The 9,553-nt window shown below is 34.1% G+C and overlaps 1 pseudogene; it reads left to right on the plus strand.

The window, feature by feature from the left end:
- Window positions 1–301: 301 nt before the first annotated feature.
- Window positions 302–1,143, plus strand: LOC137763798 (protein-L-isoaspartate O-methyltransferase domain-containing protein 1-like; annotated as a pseudogene).
- Window positions 1,144–9,553: the final 8,410 nt, after the last annotated feature.

Consider the following 9,553-nt stretch of genomic DNA (forward strand, 5'->3'; position numbering starts at 1 on the left):
CTCTAGACCTGTACTAGCCCTCTGAATGGGAAAGTGCATGGCATGGCTAGGTCACCCTGATTTCTCAGCAGCTTATCAGAATAATTATATGAGCAAGTTGGCACAGCTCCTGCTGTTCACAAAATCACCTGTCTCAAGATGAAGATATTCCAACATGAACCTATGAAGAAAAGCAGTGCTAAGATTTGAGTTCGGTGAGCCCACATTTGTGGTTGGTAATTGCTCCCGGAAAGCATCTGTTGGTCATCAGTATTATCGAGATTATTGTGGAGCTGGAGTCCAGAAATACTGTGAGAAGTACATGAAAATATTACTAAAAGTGGGAGGCATTCTAGTTATGCCTGTAGAAGATCACTTAACACAAATTATGAGAAGCAAACAAAACACTTGGGAAAGTAAAAATATTCTTGCTGTTTCATTTGCTCCACTTGTGCAACCAAGTAAGAAGGATAATGGCAAACCAGAGCCTGTGGGACATCCCCACACACAAACCCACGCTGTCTGGAATCTACAGAACTTGCTTGTATTTACATTCAATGCACACGGAGACATTTCATAAGTAATGAGATGCAGGCCAAGGGGGTCCCTTAAAGGGCTCCACCCAAAAGAAAGTGTTAAACAGAGAGCTACACTTATGTATTTGTAGGTAATCAGCTTATTCCTCAGCCTCTAGACAGTGAGGAGGATGAAAAAAATAGAAGAGAGAGAAAAGGAAGAGGAAGACCACAATGAAGTTAAAAGAGCCACCTCAGAATTTCCTGAGAGAAAAAATTATGACACTCCCCCCCCTCCCCTGTGAATCTTTAAAAGCTTACTTGAGGGGGCTTCCCTGGTGGCGCAGAGGTTGAGAATCTGCCTGCCAATGAAGGGGACACGGGTTCGAGCCCTGGTCTGGGAGGATCCCACATGCCGCGGAGCGACTGGGCCCGTGAGCCACAACTACTGAGCCTGCGCGTCTGGAGCCTGTGCTCCGCAACAAGAGAGGCCGCGACAGTGAGAGGCCCGCGCACCGCGATGAAGAGTGGCCCCCGCTTGCCTCAACTAGAGGAAGCCCTCGCACAGAAACGAAGACCCAACACAGCCATAAATAAATAAAAAAATTTTTAAAAAAAAGCTTACTTGACATATTTTAGAGAAAAATAACTTAGATCAAGAAGAAAGAATGCCTACTGATAATTCCTCTAGTCTTTAAAATGTGGCATTTGTTAGGAGTTAAAAAGAGAGAGAATGTTTTCTTTCATCAGAGTGAACTTACAGTAGAAAAAAGTATCTTCTTTCTGTCAGTAATAAAAATGATGTATTCAGTGATTAAAAATAATCCCTTTCATAAAATATATTTTTCTTTAAGTCTTGGAAAAATGGCTGTTTTAACTCAGGATGACTTCAAGAGTGGAATGCAACAGTAGTGCAGACTTGGTGTGATGTAAATCCTGTTCTGATTCCTTATAGATTTGTAGTGGTGAGAGTTAGATTTAATTTTATGTAAGGTTACATAACTGTTAAGCATATATAATCTGATTTGAATTGCAGTTGTTTGCATTTCCTCCAAAAAAACTTTCTTATCTAATAAGAAAATACAATCTTTTGTAGTCCCACTTCCCTTACTTTTGTTGCAGTCACTATTGCTGTGTTGCTATAGATGTATTCCGGGTAATATATGAGTGCAATAATCATACAGATAGTGAATAATTTAACTTTTAAAAAAGTTTCATGGAATTCAACAGCACTGCTACTCTTGCTTTTGAATGTATTGCCTGAAGACGTGGGGAAGATATCTGCTTCTCTCATAGAGACTTTAAGGACACATCAAGTGAATAGTAAAGTAAAAAGTATATACTTAATAGAACTCTTAGTTTGTGTGGACCCTTTACATTTTCAGTATTTAAAAATAATGAGGTTATCTTACTCTCTGGAGTTTTAGAAGAGAGTATATTTAGGATTGTTTTTTCTACAGTCCACTCTATAAAGTATTTAGTTAAAAAAACAAAAAACAAAAAACCCACTGTTCTGTCTGACTGCTGATGGTACAGACAGTGAGTGAATAAGCATGAGTGATAGCCACACTCTTGGGATAAGCTCAGTAGCTGGGCCAGAGCTGAGTTGCTCAGGTGGTGCACTTTAGCAAAGGGAACTTCTAGTTCATCTGCATATTTATCTTTGAAAAGGTAGGGTTGAGCTAGCCTACATTTACTTTGAAATTCATCTTTGTAGTATAAGAAATATTCACAGAAATTATACGTAGAAGCCTTTTGCTTTGAAAATCCAAAATCATAGTGTAATCTTTGGGACCTACATTGTGCTCATTTAAAAATTCTTCCCATTTTTTTTTTTTTTTGTCTGTTTCTTTTGGTAGAATTATAATGATTTTCAGTTTTTGCTTAATATCACATAAACTGTCATTTAAATGTTAGTTGTAGCTTATCAGTGATAAAACAGGTAATAAATACCATTATTAGTTTGTTTCTTTTCTTCCAAATTGGGCCAGACACTGTTATCCTTTGTTAAGAAAGTGTACAATGTAATGCAATGTAACATATTTACTACTTAGTGTTACATGGATTATATATTTTTTTAAAAGGAAAAATTTGAGAGTACCCCTTATTACCACCAGCATCACTGTTACAGTGGTTGATCAAGTATGCTTAAGGACATCCAATTAATGTATAGTAAAAGATTATTATCTCTCAGCAAAGATTCAACTGTTAGTAATACATAGACGGTTTCAAAAATCTCAGCTCCGGTAATTTCACACGTCTAAAAACAAGTGTGTGAGCTATTCTAAGCATGAATTATTCCAAGTAAGTGAGGGTATTTTAGTATTTTAGTATTTTAGTAATGTGAAAGATAATTTCATGGAAGGTATTTGTTTTATACCAGTGACTAGGGCTTAGATTTGGAGGTTGGAGGGTGGGGCATCGCCACAATTATTCTTAGACGATTACTAAGTTGTTATTGTTAAGAAATGCCCCATCTCATTTCTATCAAGGAAAAAATAGTTTTATACAATTGTTATCTGCTAGAAATATTCACTTTATTTTGAATTAAATGCTTGTTTTAGAAGTATAATCTTGAGGTCCTGGTGCCCACATATTTAAATCTAGCACCCCTACCCCCCATTTTGTTCTTAGTGTCCAGATTTATAAACATACATATTCTTAAATGATGATTTTTCTATTCATGAGAGAGTTTTTGTTAAGGATGTATTTGAAGATTGACCTTTTCATATTGTCTTTCATTTTGTTGACCTCGGCAAAATGTACAGTAGATTTTCATGATCATTGCCTATTTTTTTGTCATTGAAATGTAAGTTTTGTATTTTTAAAAGCATTTATTTTACAGTTGTGACTTTATCACTGACTTTAAATGAACTAGAGATAAAAGATGAAAAAAATTAGCTTTAAAAGTTTAGAAGACCAGATAATGTTTTCTGCTAGGCAAGAATTAAGATTATATACATTACAAATATAAAATATATTATGTAATATTATATAATATCGTAAAGCATTTGCATATGCTTTTAGAAAGTAATTTTTTTACATGTCTAAAAAAATAAATAAAAATACCAAACAACAACAACAACAAACCACACACAGTATTCATAGTGTAAGAATCAATTAATGAAAGTAAATAAAGACAGACAAAGCACTAGAAATAGTGTTATGGAGGGTCTTACATGATATACTAAAAACAGGTGAATTAGTACGTAAGTGAACATGTTTTTTTTTCACATTATTTCTCATAGTCAAATTCCTTTCTTTCAGTCACAATGCCAATTCTGTAAGTTAGGTCCCTGTTACCTCATGCCTGAATTGTTTAAACAACCTTCTTATCTAGTCTTCAGTACTTCAATCTCTTCCCATCAACTGGATCTTAAACATCATCACCCGTTTTATATTCCCAATACAATTTTTATGTTATGTTACTATCCCAGATAGTGTTTTTCAACAATTTGTTCATTAGTTTAATCATCCATCCAGGCTGCTCCTTATGGGGCAGAACTATGTCCTGGTGGTTGATATCAAGAGTAAAAAGGTGTATGATTTCCTTCAAGAAATTTACAAATTGTTAGCTCTTTGCTCCTCTAGGATCAAGTCCAAATTGTTTCACTTATATTTAACTAAACCCTCTTTACTGAGTTTTAGTGCCAACATATTAACTTGCATTGCTATCTGCACTCCAGAAATTCAGTTCCATAGTCTACCTTCTGACTCATCCTGACACTTCCTTTGCCTTAAATTTCCCATCTCCCCATTTACTGAAATATTGACCTTTAAGAACAAGCTCAAGTGACATTTTTGCTATTGAACTTTCCCTGTTAATAACATTCTGAATCATTTAAAAATAATAGCAAGTTCAATAAATAGTTCATTTTTATAAGGGATTACTGTGTACACAACTGTACTGAGAGCTTATATGGATTATCTATTTAATCCTTGAAAACACTCATTTATTCATTCAACAAATATTTATTGAGCACTTGTGTGCTATAAATTGACCTGAAGCTAGGATTTGGTGTAGGCATTATAGTGAATCAGACAAATAAGGACACTGAACTTATGAAACTCTTCCAGATCAGGAACACAAACAAACAAGCAATATAATTCCAGATAGTGATAAAACTTCACGGAAAATTAAAAAAGAAAAAGAAAACAAGCTGTAGGAATAATTAATATAAATGTTACACTGGTCTTCTTTTAAACAAATAATGGTATATTTGTGTATGTACAAATGTTTTATATGAACATAATTTATTTGTGTTTTTAATTATACTTATTGACTCCTCTTCTTCTAGATTTAAATTCCTTGAGATGAGGATTAGCACGCTCCATGTTAATTATCTTTGTTTCCTTCATGTGACCTAGACTAGTATCTTCACCTAAATACATCTAAACAGAAAATTAGTAGATAATTTTATTTTTTTATTTTACATCAGTAATACAAGGCAGAATACTGGAAGGCACATGGAAAGTACAAACAGAGAAGAACATTCAATTAACAATACTTCAAAGTTATCATTGTTTCCATTTTAGTTTATAACATGTTTCTTCGCTTAAAAATGTATTGTAAATATTTTCCCATGTCCATATGATGAAGATGACTGAAAAATATCCCATGATATAGAAAAGAAGAGATGTATTTATTCAGTTTCTGTTTGTCTTAGGTCCTGTTAATTTGTCGCAAAAATGAAAATAGCTGTAACTCTTCCAATGCACACTAAATTTAGCCAATATATGTGCTGAAATTTTAAAAGGTAAGCGGAGATTTTAAATATTACATCATCTATTGATCAAGAGAAAAAATGTTAGAGTTAAATATATGTAAACTATGATGTATGTTGTCACTTTTATACATGCAGCTAAATGTTTACTTTTGTTAATTTTTCTTTCCTCTCCATCTTCAGTAATACAGAATTATACTATAGCTTATTATAAAAACTAAATATGCTTAATCCTTTATTGCTTCATAATTATTAAGGCTGGCTTTGAAATAGCAGATTATAAACAAACTTTTATTTATTAAACTAAATAAAAGTCAAATAATTTTCAAAATAATCCAAGTTTTTTCTTCTCTCTCTTACTATCCTTCTCTCTCCTTTAGTTTAGCACATTGTCATTTTCCTAAATACGAATTATCTCAAAGCTGGCATGATTATCCACATAGTTTCTTTATATCTTGTAACTGTTTAGCAAGGGTATATTTAAAATGCCAGAATTGTGTTCTTAAATTTAAATGCCAATTATATAATTAAAGTCCCTGGACTCTTCTTTTTTAATGTTTAAAGGAATATAACTGCTGGGCAGTGAGTTTAGTGTTTTAATATTATTTTAATAGTGGTTGAGATTCTGCCTGCCAATGCAGGGGACACGTGTTTGAGCCCTGGTCTGGGAAGATCCCACATGCCGCGGAGCGGCTGGGCCCGTGAGCCACAACTACTGAGCCTGTGCGTCTGGAGCTTGTGCTCTGCAACAAGAGAGGCCGCAACAGTGAGAGGCCTGCGCACCGCGATGAAGAGTGGCCCCCGCTCGCCGCAACTAGAGAAAGCCCTCTCACAGAAACGAAGACTCAACACAGCCAAAAAAATAAATAAATAAATAGCGTTCCCTTTAAAAAAATTAAAAAATAAATAAATAAAAAATAATAATCATACAAAGGGGAAATTTCTTGCAACATTGAAAAAAGTCACGATTGTGTTCTTTTAAATTGCTGTGTGTATTATCATTTCTTATACTATTTAGCCTTTGTGACTTATTTAAAATTTTCAAACTCTTCTACATGATTTTATGAATACATACACATAGGGATTCCATAAAACATGCCATCTTGTTTTTTCTTCCCTAATAGATAATATGGTATCTCTTGATCTCATAATCATTTAATATTAAACTTGCCAGAGTAAGTAAACTTCCTTGTATGCAGGATCTGGCAAGAGTTTTGAGTTTTCTGTGGTGACCGTATGAAGACTCCAAAGTGCATTGTTGGTTTTGCTGTGGTGCTTCCTGTTTCTTTTGGACCTAGTATCTTCTCCAGTCACTTAACTGGATATTCTCCTTTGCTGGAACATTTTCTCTCAACTTAATCTATTGTTTCTTTAGGTTTTGCAGATCTTGGCCTTGCTTACCATTGGTCAGAGTGCCCCCCTCACTCGGGTACTACCTCTATATCCTTGAACCCTGACCTGCTGCTCCAGAATCAGTCCTCCTTTATAGCTAATTGTTTGACTTCTAAAATGAAATGGTTCCTGCTTTGATTACCAATACTTCCATACAATCCACCTCTTTCTCCCAGTCAATGTGGCTATTCTGCATCATGTTCCCTTTCAAGTATAAACAAAGCGTAGGACAATCTCGTATTCCTGAACTTTCATTTATAAGTGCACACTATTTGAAAATGTTTGTTTTTGTGTTCTATTACTAAGCATTTATGGTCAGTAAGATGTCCACCATTTAGTTAATAACTTTTTCCTCAAAATTCTATAAATAGGAAGAATGGTATCTTTTTTTCATATTCTCTCCAGTACAAAATCTATTTCTTTTTTTCCCTTCACTCTCCAGGGAAACTCCTGTTTGGATAAAAGAAAATTCATTACATTCATTTGATACATTTAAAAGACATATCCCACCACTTCAGGTTGTTGAGAGTTTAAAGGGTAAGGTAGACACATTACATAAATACAATAGCAGGGTTACTAGACATATATCCTAAACGCTATGTGGAAACCTTAGGTAAAGGAGCTTAAAGCTCAGGATGCCATGGAGGTGAGACTGAAACAATTTCCAAGAAAAACAGGGTGATTGAGAGCATGGATTCTGTCACATAAAAGCTCTTTAACTTTGGAAATTTATTTAATCTTTCTCAGTTTCCTCAGCTATAAAGTAGAGCTAACAATAGCTCCTACCTTATAATATTGTTTTTAGGACAAATGCATTAATCAATGTAAAGAGCTTGGAACAGCGTGACTCATTTTAAGCCCTTTATAAATGTTGGCTGTATTGATGAGGACTATTATATGAGAAAGAGAAAGATTTCCTATGTAGAAGAAATCTCACAGGGAAAGCACAGATATAGAAAAGTTTATAGTACACTCAGGGAAACAGTAATTACTTGGTGGGCAGGAGTTTGAGGAACAGTAAAGAATGGAAAGAATGAATCAGAAAGATAAGCAGGGACCAAAGGTGAAGGACTACTTACTGGGCCTATTAATATTATGGTGTAAGTTATGGGGTGAAGTTATTGAAGAATTTCATGCAATGGGATGATATGGCCAAATGTACATTTTAGAAACACAAATTTAGTAAGAAGTGTATAAAATAGATTTGAGAGAAACATTTGAAGGAAGAGTTGAGGGCAGAAACTAACAGTGACAGAGATTATTAACAGGTAATTTAGAAGCCAGGTATTTTTAGGATGTGAAAAAATAAAACTTGATATGTGTAACTCCTGGCACCATGTGAGTATTAAGCCCAGTGCTTAGTCTAGAGCTAACACTCAATTTATATTAGCTATAATTATAACCAATACGATATCTTTAAACAAGAATTATTGAATATTATGACTTAAATGACTCCATTATTAAATGATAAATGGCTAAAATGGAAGAGTGAGTTTGGATCAAGAAACAATGATGTAATTTTCAACTCATTGAGTATGAGATTTCCACGAGATATACAGGCATATGTGTGCAGAAATCAGATGGAAATAAAGATTAAGATTTCAACTGAGAGGTTTGGTTATGTGCACTGGGAGGTGGTTGTATCCATGGTAACCAACAATATATGGAGTACAGAAGAAGAATTAGGAATAAACAAGTTCACTTAGGAAAACAGATACACATAAGAACAGAATAAAGAAGAGTAAAAACATAACCTCAGCGTTCACTACCTCTTTCTTATTGTATGGATGAAGATTATCCAGAGAATGAATGGTCAAGGAGATATGAGAAGCACCAACAATTCGTGGTTTAGTAGGAAATCGTCAATCAGCAACACTTTGAGTGATTACTAATATTTCAGGTGGTGTAAGTACTGTATAAGCATTAACTCCTTTAATAATTAAAAAAGACTTTCATGTAGGTCCTATTATTTCATTTTTTTACAGAGAAGAAAACTCGATGCACAGATAGGATAAGTAAAGTGCCTGAGATGGGAGAGATTAAAGCAGAACAGTCATTACTGCATGCAAATACTGTTAGAACAGTACAGAAAATGGTCCGTTGCTTTGGTAATTAGAAGTTGTAGCCATCCTATGGCAGAATAGTTGTAGCAGTGGGGTAGAGGTGGAAATCAAATTGCAATATAGTAGGAAGTAGTAGGTCAAAATAAATAAAAGGGAGAGTACAAATACTTTGTCTAAAATTCATAGGTTCTCTTTCTTTAAGCAAAGGTGAACACACTTAGTCATAATCAGAATAAACTTCATTTGTTTCTCTGATCATTTAAGTATGTGGATTTTATGTATGAGATTACTTTCCACAAGGATAATTTTATTTTTCAGTCTCTTATAATTTCTTGTTTTCCAGACCTGCTGACTATAGTGTCTAGGGAATAGCCTTCAACACACTTTACACATCCTAAAGTGTTTCAGTAATTGAGTTTGATGAACCCCTAAATAAGTGTCATTTATTGAGTTTAACATGGGCCAAGTACTGTGCCAAAATCTTCATAGGGAATATTTTATTAATCTTCACAATAGCTATAATTGAAAGTTATGCATTTTTCAGATGAAGAACTTGAGAACTAAAAATTCCCAAGGTCACAAGAGTGGAAAATAATGGAGCTGCTAATTAATCCAAGAGCAAGTCATTCCAGGGCCTGTGTGCTCCTTCCCTCCAACCAAAATCTCGAAAGACATGGAGCTTATTTTTCCTCATTTAATGATTCCAGCTGGTAACACATTCCTACAAGCAGTGAGTTTTAATAGTTTTACATTTATATTTCTGAACTCATTTTAATGAGTCAATGATAAATTTTGCATCTCTTTGTAATTTTATTTTGTCTTAAGTTCTTGTATTTAAAAAGTTTTAGGAGGATGATTATATTTCATACATATTTAGGTC

This window comes from Eschrichtius robustus, chromosome 4, assembly GCF_028021215.1.
Source record: "Eschrichtius robustus isolate mEscRob2 chromosome 4, mEscRob2.pri, whole genome shotgun sequence".
NCBI lineage: Eukaryota > Metazoa > Chordata > Mammalia > Artiodactyla > Eschrichtiidae > Eschrichtius > Eschrichtius robustus.